Below are 11,714 nucleotides of genomic sequence, written 5' to 3'. Positions count from 1 at the left end.
TTGCTTGGTCAACTCCAGATGGATGCAGGGAAGCATCCTAGATTAACATCATCCCCACCCCCTCGTGTCTCACTTGGTGTCCCTCTAAGGTTCTCTGCATCCAGTCCTTTTTACCCGCCTAGTAATGCATGCCTAGAAACATTCACACTTTTGTTCCTTCCCTTGAGCTGTTTGGCTTGCAGGCACTGTCACCCCATTCTAAGAAACCCACCCAAGGCGACCTATTAATCTCCAAGGACAGTCACATTTAGTAGCCCACTGCCGCCATCTGGTGGTCGAAGCTGGACCTGCAGGTTCCAATCCGTTCCCCTCACCGTGAACCAAAGCCCCACGGTGGGCTGGATTGGGGTTGGTGTGGAGAGTGTGAGCTCAAATAACCCTGCCTGGGCTTCATTCACAAGCTGCCCATGTGTCTGAGTCTCATCACCCAGCTTCTATGTTATCTCTGAGTAATGGCTGGGAGCAGTGTGCGCTTCATAGATGCTCACTGAATTGCCCATAGATGCTCATTCACTCAGTTTAACATGATGCACTTCTTGTTTCCAGAGGTCCCCTGGTCAAAGAGGATGAGGAATCAGAGGCCTCAGTTTCCATCTCAGCTCCACCACTTCCGAGTTGTGTACCTTGGCCCAATTATTTAATGTCCCTGGGCCTATACTTCCCCATCTCTAAAATGGGAACAATAGCTGCTTCACAGGGACACTGAAGGATCAGAGGTGTGTGTAAAGTGCATATCGTAGGTACTCAATAAACGCCCACCATCACAAATCCACATGTCCCTGGAACTATCAGGGACAAAATAAGATTGTGTTTCCTTTGTACTACCAGGTCCGTGATGTATGTCCTAGTCCACGCCACTAGCCTCTGCTGGAAATTGGGTGTTGTCTCAGGGGTGCTTGAGCCTCACGTGTGCTCCAGAGCCAGTGTGTCCACGGCCCTGCCACCTTGGCACTGCCGGACCTGGGAGAGGCTGCTCTGCTGGGTGCGGCTGTGTCTGTGCCGACCGCCCCCGATGCTGGGCTCCAGCAGCGAAAGGGGCCCTGACGCCCCTGCCCAGGCCTCACACGTGGACCCTCACATCTAACCAAGGAGCCAGAACAGCGGTGCTGAGCCCTCCAAGCTGCAGCCCAGAGAGGCTGAATGACATTCTCGGGAGTCATTGCCTCTCAGCTTGAAGGCAAGGGCGGGAGCGTCGGAGCTCACTGCACTCGGGCAGACACAGGCTTCCTGAGACTCGGGTACTGCGGTGACAGTGCGGCTGTCCCCAGACTCCCCTGGGAGTGATTTATTGTTGTCCGGGACCAATCCAGGCAGAAGCCACGTCCCCCAGCCTGTTTGTAGCGGGGAGGGCGGAGCTGGCTTCTTGTCCTGCATTTACCCTTTCACGCTTCCAGGTGGCAGGCGGCAGGGTCTTGGATGGAATCATCTGGAATTTGGGGAAATGGACTTCATATTTTGGGGCCACTTTGCTGTAATGGCAAGGACGGTCCCTGTTTCTCTTCTCTGAGCCTCCTTCTAGAGCCTGGCACATAGCAGGTGCCCCATGAATACTGATAGAACGGCTCAATCGCTATCCGCACCCTTCACCTTCTCCATCGCCACCTGTTCTCTCGGGCCATTGCATCATTCATTCAGTTCATCTGTGACTGCCTGGGGCAGCAGACCCTGAGGGGTATTCAGAAATACGACACAGACGTTTGTAGTTAAGATTAGAAACAGCTAACATTTATTATGCTCCCTATAATTTTACTCCTGCACCCATTCATTCCTCACAAAATGGCTAGTCGGGTACCATTAGGATCCTTGTTTTACAGATGGGGTAAAAAAGGGGACTCAAAGAGGTCGATGCTTTCCCAGCCTCACAGAGCCCATTGCTGGAACCACGGCCCTCTGTGGAGTGAGACCGTGCCCAGAAAGCTGGTGTAGGGGAACTGCAATCACTGTGGGGTGGGGGGGCTCAGGCTCCCTACCAAGGCACTGTGGGGTGCTGGCTCAGATTTTAGGGAGACGGCTGGTGGATGCAGTGACTGGGGAAGACTTCAGAGGAAGCCTTCCAGGGGCTGTGTTGTGAGAAACAAGCTTGGAAGTATGGCTGGGGATTTGATGGGGAAACCCCGACCCAGGTGTCTAGAACTTGTCTGGAAATGCAGGATGGCTACTTGCCAGCGTCCCAGCACGTGCCGCTTGCCTCTGTCCTGTGCCTCCCGGTGGTGTTCCTGGCTGTCCCTCGTCTCTGTGGCCAGCCATCCTCCTCCCACAGTCCTGGTCATCGGCTTGGCCTGATGGGCTGCAGACCGCCGGGAGAGGACTCCAGTGCCCAACTCTCAGGTGTGAACGTACTGTCCCCGCCCCTCCACTTGCTTCCCAGGGGAGCCCAGGGCCTCGGCGGGACCCCACCCAGCTCCGAGCCTCCAGCAAGCAGCTCTGCATGGCCCGCTCCCAGATGTGCCTGTGTCCCGTCCCCGTCCCCCTCGGGACCAGATTGTCAGGCTCAGGGAGTTTTAAGCTCTTAATTCTCTTTTCTTGCATGCTTTTGACGCCTTGGTTTAAATTTTGTTTCTCGGATAATGACCTCATTTTCTGGGTTCTGCCTCATGAACCGCTGTTAGAGAATCCTGGGATCTCATCGACCTCAGAGGCATCTGCTCCTTCCACCTCGTGTAGTTGCCCAGAGCTGAGATCTTGATCCCTTCTTGTTTGCCTCCAGTGACGGGAGGCTCATAGAGGACAATGCCCGTTATTAGAACACGTTTCTTAGATTGGATCAAAACCCAGCTCTCTGGGATTTCCATGTATGGGTGCCAGTTTTATCCTTTGGGGCCACAAATGAAATCTCATTCCTCCTTCTCATCATGATTTTTATATGTAATAAAAAGAATAATCACCTTTCCAGGTACACAGACAGTGTGCCAGGCAGGCGCTTTGCACATGTCACCTCTAATACCTACAAGGACCCTGCCAGATGGGTACCGGTGACCCTGTTGACCATGTGCCAATGCCTCCCAGCATCCCCTCCTCTCTCACCTGCTGGCAGGCCCTGTTCTCCCAAGGGAGGCCTATGTGGTTCTTGGGGAGCCGACTCTGTGTCCTGGCTCCAGGGGGTGGAGCAGGGGACCAAGGCCGTGCACGCCTGTCCCTGGGCTGCAGTGGTTGGCTCAGGGGTGGGCACGTGACCGGGGTGGTTGCCATCAGAGGGACGCTCAGGATTTTGCCCGGACAAAGATTCCCTGGGAACTAGCAAGGCTGTAGGTTCATGAGCCGGGGGCAGCTCTTGTGGGACCACAGGGCCAGTCAGCCTTAGAAGAAAGCTGGACCTCGCAGATGGCAAAGTGGAAGCATGGCTCCTTGGGAACTTTTGAGATGATGGATCTTGCCTGCAATCTGAAATCTTCCCTTTCACGGGTCCGTGAATGTCCACTATTGCTTAAGACAGTTTGAGTTGGATTTTCTGCCACCCGCAGCCCAATGCGTCCTTATCCTACAGGAGAGGAAACAAGCTCAGAGGTGCTGGTTAACTTGCCCTGGGTCACCCAGGGGAGTGGGGGAGCTAGGATTTGGGCTCAGGGGGAACTGTGGAGAGATACAGCTGTTGTGTTCTCCTCGGATCATCTCTCCTTTTGGTCTAAAAGTCTGCAGTTGCTTTAGGACCTGATTTTTGACCACCATCCCAGTCCTTTCCTTTGGACACAGTCTGGCCTGTAAAGATTAGAGCACCTCCAAGCTTCCCTCTCCTTGGCCTTTGCCAGTCTTCCCAAATCTGCACTCTGGCCAGCTGAGTGATGTCCCCTAAAACCAATCACAGTCACAGGCCTCCCCAGCTCAGAAAACTTCCGCGGCTCCCTGGTGCCCGCATGAGAATGCTTGACCTCCTTCATGTGCCATTCAAGTGCTTCCAAATCGGGACCCTGCTCACCTTCCCTGCCTCATCTCCCAGGGGCCCCTGCGGACTCCCGGCTATTCCTCACGCTTCTGCTCAAGCTGTCCCTTCTCTTTTTTCTCCTGGTAGACTTGTATTCATCCCTTAAGGCCCAGTTCAAATGCCCCCTCCCTGGGGAGACTTCCTTTCCTTGGAGCACAGGAGATCCTCTGCCCTCACAGAGCTGCGGGGTGTAAGCCCTGTCGGTCCTGGCACTTGCAACCTGCCTGCTGCCTTGCTGGGCTGGGACCTTCTGAGGTGGGGTCTGGGGGAGGGGGGCAGGCTCTGTGCTCCTCTGTGCCGGCCTTTTCTCACCTGTAGCCTCACCTCCAGGGATTTTTCTGCTTGAGGCACTGAGTGCTCTTGGCTGGGCAGCGACATGTGTGGGGAATTTTGCAGGGCTGGCCTGCATCTCATGGGGGCTGATGGGCACATGGGGCAGGGGCTGGTTTTGGCCAGGGCCCTGGGGACAGGCCAGGCTAAATGTGCTGTTTTCCCTGGTGGCTGGGGCTGCAGAGGGGAATGGAGATGGTGACAGAGGGAAGCCAGGGAGCTGGAGCTGAGCCTTCAGGGAAGGACCAGTTGGTAGGAGACTCATTGGCAGCATCTCCATCACTTTGAGTCCCCTGACATTTTCTCCCTCATCCTACATTCTATCTGTCAGTCCACGTAAGCCTGTTGGAGGTAAAGCTGTTCAAACTTCAAGACAGATCCAGAACCTGGTGGAAGCCAAAGTTGTAGCAACAGCCTTCTGACCGCTCTGCCTGCTTCTGCCCTTGCCCCCGCCATGCGCAGAGAGGCCCTTCAGAAACCTAAGTCAGTCCACATCCCGCTCTGCTCGGTGTCCCAGGGCCTCCCCATCTCTCTCAGACGGAGGGCCAAAGCCCTCTGTGCATCAGACCCACAGGGCTCCCCACCACTTCTCCTGCCTCACTGGGACCCCTCCTCCCCACTCCTCTCCTCTGCAGCCACACCGGCCTCTTCGCCATCCCCCAGACATACCATGTTTATGCCTCAGGGCCTTTGCACGGGTGTTACTTCTCCTTCAAATGCCCTTCCTTGGACTGTCACATGGCTTGTTCCCTCGTTCATTTTCTCTTCCTGTTTGACTTTTCCCCTTAACACTCACTACTGTCTAACATACTATGCAGTTTACTTCTTTGTCTTCTTTATTGTTTTTCTCCCTCAGGGTACTGTAAGCTCCATGAGGGCAGGGAGCTGTGTGCTGGTGCATCCAAGCCCCTGCAAAAGTAGGGTGCAGGAGGTGCCTAACAAATGCTGGTTGAATCACTGAGGGAATGAGCGAGACAGAACCACAGTGGATCATGAGGTCAGAAGCTGGGGGAGCCAGGAGCAGATCGGGAAGTGTGGGGATCATGGTCAGGGCCAGGGGCTCAGCCCCACGAGCTAGGGAGGGCTGCTGGAGGCCCACAGCCACTCACGCATAAATTCCCTCCCTCCCTCAACAAATGTTACCGAGCACTACTTGGGTGAGGCCCTGCAGCGCCAGGACCCAGTGTCACCCAAGAAGGCAGTCTCTGATCCCAAGCAGCTTGTGTTCCGGTGGCTGACACCAAACAGACCGTCTGACCCCATGGCACACTGCTGGGAGGAGGTGGGCTCACGGTGGTATGGAGTCACCCAAAAGGACACTCATCTTGGGAGGTCGAGGAAGGCTCCCTGAAGAGGCGCTGTCAAACCAAGACTTGAAGAACACACAGCTGTTCACCAGGGAGGGGGGCACTCGGGGGATGGAGCGCACCCGAGGAGGGGGAGCGGGGTGAAGGCCTGGTGGAGTGGGCTGGGCAGGCCCAGCGACAGAGGGGCTTCGTGGGCTGGAGCTGGAGGGTGGGCATGGATGGGCCAGTGGGGGGAGAGGAGTGGGGAGAGAGTGGGAGGGAGAGGGGGAGAGATAGGGGAGAGGGAGGGTGGGGGGAGAGAGAGAAAGTAGGGGGAGACATGGGAGAGAGCCCTGGAGAGATGGGGGAGAGGGAAGGTGGGGGAAGAGAGACGGAGCAGGGAGAGAGGAGAGGAAGGGACAGAGAGGGGAGGAGGGGCTGCGTGGCTCGGGGGGCATGAGCATGCCTCTCTGTGCTGCAGTTTCCTCTTCTGTAAAAGGGAGTGATGGGCACCATGCTGACCCCAGGGCTGCCGGAGGGATGGCATGAGCTGTCCCATGTGAAGCATGTAGCAGGATGCCTGGCATGGAACGAGTATCTACAAGTGTTAGCTACGATTATTGTTCAGAATTTGACTTTGTCCTAAGACAGAAACTTGAAGGGATTTTGAAGACGGGAGACAGACAGTGTGGGTCTGAGAAGGCAGGGAGACAGCCCCTTGGGTGTTGGCCGGCAGGTCCAGGTGAGTGAAGCACCCGTGGTGGTCATGGACTTCGGACACCAGTGCCCCTTTGGTGAGAGGTTGGCCCTGGTGTGAGGAGAGGGAGTCAGGCTGGGGGGTGGGGCAGCTGGGAGAGCTGTCAGGGGGGTGGGTTTGGGCCACCCAAGGGTCAGAGGGTATACCACCCCCTTGTCTCTTTGCAGACCAGGCCCAGCTAGTGGCTGGTGCCGATGGCACTGGATAGGGGACCTGGCTGGTAGAAGCCTGTTGACATTCCGGGAACCTGGCACCACTTGGTGGACCCCCCTCCTGCAGCCACAGACTCACTCCATAACCAGAAACAAGTTTCCTCTGACTCCCGGGAATAGCAACTGAGGACGATTTCCCCTGGGCCTCGATCTCCCACCCAAGGCCCCCAAGGTCGTGTGCAGACCTGCTGCCGTGCAGGCGGTGTGCAGGGTGGGCCGGGGAGAAGCGCCGCCACAGCCTTCCCATTCTGCAGGGAAGACGGAGGTGCAGGGTCTCCCTACAATAATGTACAGGCCCATCTGCTTCCAGTTAGCAGCTCTGGGTGAGCCTAATTGGCAGATCAAACCATTCGATGTTCCATGTTAGATAAGTAGTTAGAAGGGCCCCCGTGGAGTCTGACACTTTTTGGATGGGGCCCAAGCCCTGCGTCCGACCACCGCGGGGCCTGGGGTGCTAATGTAAACCAGACCCTCCTGCACAGAAGCGGGAAGATATTAACAAGTGTCAAAAAGCTCGGAAGCGCCTGGGCAGATGCGGCTCTGCCGCTGCCCCCTGCGCGGAGGAGGGGCACGGGGGCGCCTGAAACTTAAGCTTGAGCGCTACGGAGGAGGGAGGAGCTCCCAGAGGGCGGCTCCCTGATGCTGGCTGTGGTGGGGACCCCCTATCATAGCAGAGATGCAGAGGAAAGCTGCTGGGTTGAAAGCGGGGAGGCCTTGGTTCTCACGGCCCATGTGACCTGCTGCGGGTCACGTGACCCAAAGGGACTGTCTCTAGCTAACTTTGGACTGGTGGCTTTACCTAGTAGCTTCCCCATCTGTAATGTGGGGGGAAAAATCCCTCCCTCCCTCAAGGTGGACAGATTTGGTTCAGATCCCAGCTTTGCTCGTTCCTGCCTTGGACATGATACTTAGCAAGTCAGAGCTTTACTAACCTCATCAGGTTGGAACCATCTTACCAGGGTTTCTGTGGGAGTTAAATGAGGTGATACATGGAAATTACTCAGAAGTGTGCCTAACTCGTAGTAAATGCTGTATCCATGCCAGCTGTTGTATCAGTCAGCATCTGATAGTTACGTTCTGTGACAAACATCCCCTGAATTCAATGTTTTGCAGAAACAAAGATTTATTTTTCTTTCAAGATTACAAGGTGGCTGTGGTGCTTCCCCACATGTCTTCTCTCCGGGGTCCAGGCTGAAGGAACAGGCCTCATTTAGAATATGCTGCTCTCGCAACAGAGGAAACAAGGCGATAGCAAAAACACACACTGGCTCTTAAAGCTTCTGCTTGGGGTGGCACATGTCACGTGTACCCACATCTCACTGGTCAAAGCAAGTCATATGACCCAGCCTGATGCTGATGGGGCGGGAAAATAATCCCCTCATGGGGAGGGGCGGCGAATGTGTGGACAGCACTGTCATTGAGCATAATAGTCATGACTACGATTAAGGCAGGGGCCGTGGGGACATAGGGACGTCCATTTGTTTTGCTATCAGTTTGGTTTGGATTATGGCAAAATGGTGACTTTTCAAACTTTGTCATTAATGTCACTCCCCTCCCTCTTTAGGGCTCTCACTCAGTGTGTGCCACCCCTCTTGCTGTAGGGAAAAGATATTATTGAATAATTCACAAAAGGAGAAAGTCTTATCTCCTCCCTCCCAGATGAGGGCAATGCTTGGCACACAGCTAACGGTGGGATTTCAGGTGCCAGCCAGAGGAGAGTGGTCTTGCCTAGGAGGCCTTCCAGCACTGGGAGGATCTCACCTCTAAGGAGGACCGACTGGGCCTGCCCACACCCAACATCTGGCCTCAGCACTGAGCTCTTATATATTATAAACTACATATTTTCTGAAGAGGATAGTGAGGCCCAGAAAGGTATAGTGACTTGTCTGAGGTCTTAGAGCAAGTGGGTGGCAGAGCCAGGACTGAACCTGGAGTTGAACTTGGTCTTGACAATGGTGGACACAGTAGTCATACTGCGGTCAAGGTAGTGATGTAAGTGGTGGCTGCTAAATTAGGATAAAAGAGAATAGGATACAACAAAGAGCCACACAAGTGCTCAGACAAAGCAGAAGCCAATTCTCTGTAGGTAACAATCTGGAGGTGTGCAGTCAAGAACTGGGCAACTCTGCCACCCCTCTACATGTAGCATCCAACTCTGAACCCAAGGTGGCTGCTCCAGCTCCCATCATCACACCTGCATCCCAGACAGTGGTAAGGAGAGTGAGAAGGGATGCCTTTTCCTTTGCAGGCACAACCTGGAAGTAGCAGACATAATTTCCTCTCACATATCATTGGTCAGAATTTAGCCACCTGGCCACATCTAGCTGTAAGGGCAAGTGGGAATGTAAGGCTTCATGGGTATTTGTGGTGGGCATTGTAATGCACTACCCAGATGCCCCTCAGGACTGAAGGGCTTCTTCCCTCAGCTTCAGGGAGGGCTGCTGGCTGAGGGTCCTCAGCCATCTCTAGAAATGACTCTTGGCTAGAAAGATATGCCTTGTCCAAGGTTATGCCCCCTTCCCATGGGGCACCCTGCATGCTATGACTGGGTTTTGCAGGAATGTTAGGAGCTTCAAGGCCCAGTCTCTTAGGTACAACTCAGGACAACTCTGAAGAGCCATCTGGTCTTCAGAGGTCCTTGTGGGGTCAGCCAAGGCCTTTGTGGAGAGGGCATTGCAGCCAGTTTCTCCCTCTGCCCACTCCCTCTTCTTTCCCTTGCCTTCGACAAGTGTCAGCCCCAAGGACACTCCTCAGGGAACCCGCCCCCTGATCTCTCTCTCAGGTCTGCTTCCCAGGAAGCCCAGCCTGCAGTGGCATCCATCAGGTGCACGTGGGAGCTCTGTCATTAAAGGAAGCAGGGAGCAGGCCAGGGATGGGCAGCAGCAGTCTGCTTCTGGGGTGGTGGGACCATGTAGGGAGTAATTGTGGGGAATGTGTCGGTAGCTATGGTGAAGGAGGCATGAGGCTGGTTGTCATGGTGATGAGAGCGTGGGAAGCCATGTGGTACACCGTGGCCATTCATTCACATACGGGGTAGGCTTGCCTGCCCTCTGGGCCCCGGCTCAGAGAAGCTGCTCGTTCCTGGTCTCCCCCTCACGAGTGGGCTCCCGTAGGGGCTGCTCTCCTCCTCCCGCTGATGTTCCATCTGGACAACTGTCAGCCTGCTCCCCTGCACCCCTGACCCCCCATCCCTCTTTCTTCTAGCCTGCCTGATGCCTGCCCTGGCTGGGGCCCCGTCTACTGCTTCTCATCTTCAGTGCCAGCTCTAGGCCTGTCCGGTCCTGCCAACTCTACCTCCCTGCTGACGAACTGAGCCATTTGGCTCTTCCTGGGGGCTGAGACCCAGCCCATTCCCACTCTCTCCAGCTAGATTTCTGGGTTCCGTGTCAGCTGCAGGGGGAACCTTTTGCTTCTTAGCGTGACTCAACTCAGATCTGGCTCAGCACTGATGATAGAAGGGGTGGTGGTGGTGCTGGTTATGATGGCGTTGTTGATGGTGGTGATGGTGTTTGTATGGGTGTGGTGGTGGTGGTAGTGTTGGTTGTACTGGCGATGGTGGTGACGGTGATGGTGAAGAGGGTGTTAATGCAGATCCTTCCGATCCTCTCCTTTCTGGCTCAATGCCTTCTGGCTTAAACCTTTGATTTAGGGGCCAAAGGCCAAGATCACCTCTTCTGTCCTTTCTTACACCATCAAGACGTAAATCTTGCTGTTTGTCAGATCTGCAGTCCATCCGGGTTCTGGCTGGGGTGGAGCAGACTGCAGGATGGAGTAGAGTGGGGCTGACATCTGGCTGGCACCGCTGTGCTCCTTCCCTAGGAAAGGGCGCACACACCCGACCAAGTCCCTCACTCTCTTCCACCGGTCCTGAGGGGCAGGCCTTGGGCTTGCTCGTGAGAGAGAGAGAGGGAGGGAGCACTGGACAGGGAGCCAGGGGCCTGTGTCTTGGTTCTGATGCCCTGAGTGACTGTGACAAGTCCCTTTACCACTCTGCGCCTCAGTTTCCCCACTAGCATAGTGAGGGTGCTGGCAAGAGCTGAGCTGTTTCTTACAGTGGCACGAGGATTGCTGCTGGTGTACCGGTGCAGCAGGAAGCCCACGCTGGTCTCCCTCGGAAACCCCACCTGGGGGGCTTGCCAGCACCTTGCCGTCAGCCCTCCTCCCATGTGCCTGCAGGGACCGTATGAACGACTGAATGGTTTGGTGTAGCTGGTCCCTTAATAGTCAAGCGTGGGTTCACTCAGCCTCACTTGTGTGTGTGTGTTTGTGTGTGTGTGTGTCTGCCTTCAAAATAGATCACAAATATGACCTCTTCTGGCCTGACCACCTTCGCCTGACCTATCCTCAGATCTGCCCTGGATTTCTGGGCAGCCCCTCATTGGTCTCCCACCATCTGCCTGTGCCCTCTCTACAGTCCATTCATCCCACAGTGTCCAAAGTGCCCTTGGAAACCTAAGTCTGATCTTCCCACCTCCCTGCTCCAAGTGGCACCCCAGCCCATCAGAGTGAGAGCCAGCGTCCTGACAGCCCATCTCCCCATTACCTCCCCCACCTTGCTGCCTCTTGCCCTCTCCTGCTGGCTCTGCTCCAGCCACACTGGCCTCCTGCTGTTTCTAGAACATATTAACCAGGCCCTACCTCAGGACCTTTGCATAGGCTTTTTCCTCGGCCTAGAAGGCACATCCACAGGGCTGGTTCTCTCACCCCTCTCAGGTCTTTGCTCCAACATCCCTTGCTGAGTTACACCCCCCTGAGTCTCTTTCTGTTTACAGTCACCCTCCCCACCCCCTATCCCATCTCCATGCTCTTTCTCCACAGCTGTAATACAACCCGGCTGGCTTTGTCTTGTGCTAATTCATCCTGTTTATCTATCTCCACAGTAAAAGGGAGTTTTGTCTGCTTATTCTCTGCTGTACCCTGAGCACTTGGGACAATGCCTGGCATATAATATAATAGGTGCTTAATAAATACTTGTTGATGAACTGCATGTTTGGGTACCCCTGTTGCAGTGAGATGCCAACACTGTTGAATGGATTCAAGGACATAAACACTACCCTGGCCTGTGTCAGGCAGTGGGGGCAGCAGGCAGGGACCTGGGCTTGGGGCCCTCATCCCAAGGGTGCAGCCACTTGGTGTGAAGGTGGGCAAGTTACTGTCACCCCTGAGCCTTGCTGTCCTCACCTGTAAATGGGAGAAGGACCCATCATGCT

Source organism: Manis javanica, chromosome 4 (assembly GCF_040802235.1).
Source record: "Manis javanica isolate MJ-LG chromosome 4, MJ_LKY, whole genome shotgun sequence".
NCBI lineage: Eukaryota > Metazoa > Chordata > Mammalia > Pholidota > Manidae > Manis > Manis javanica.
The sequence above is the reverse complement of the archived record's forward strand: the minus strand, read 5'-3'. Positions refer to the sequence as shown.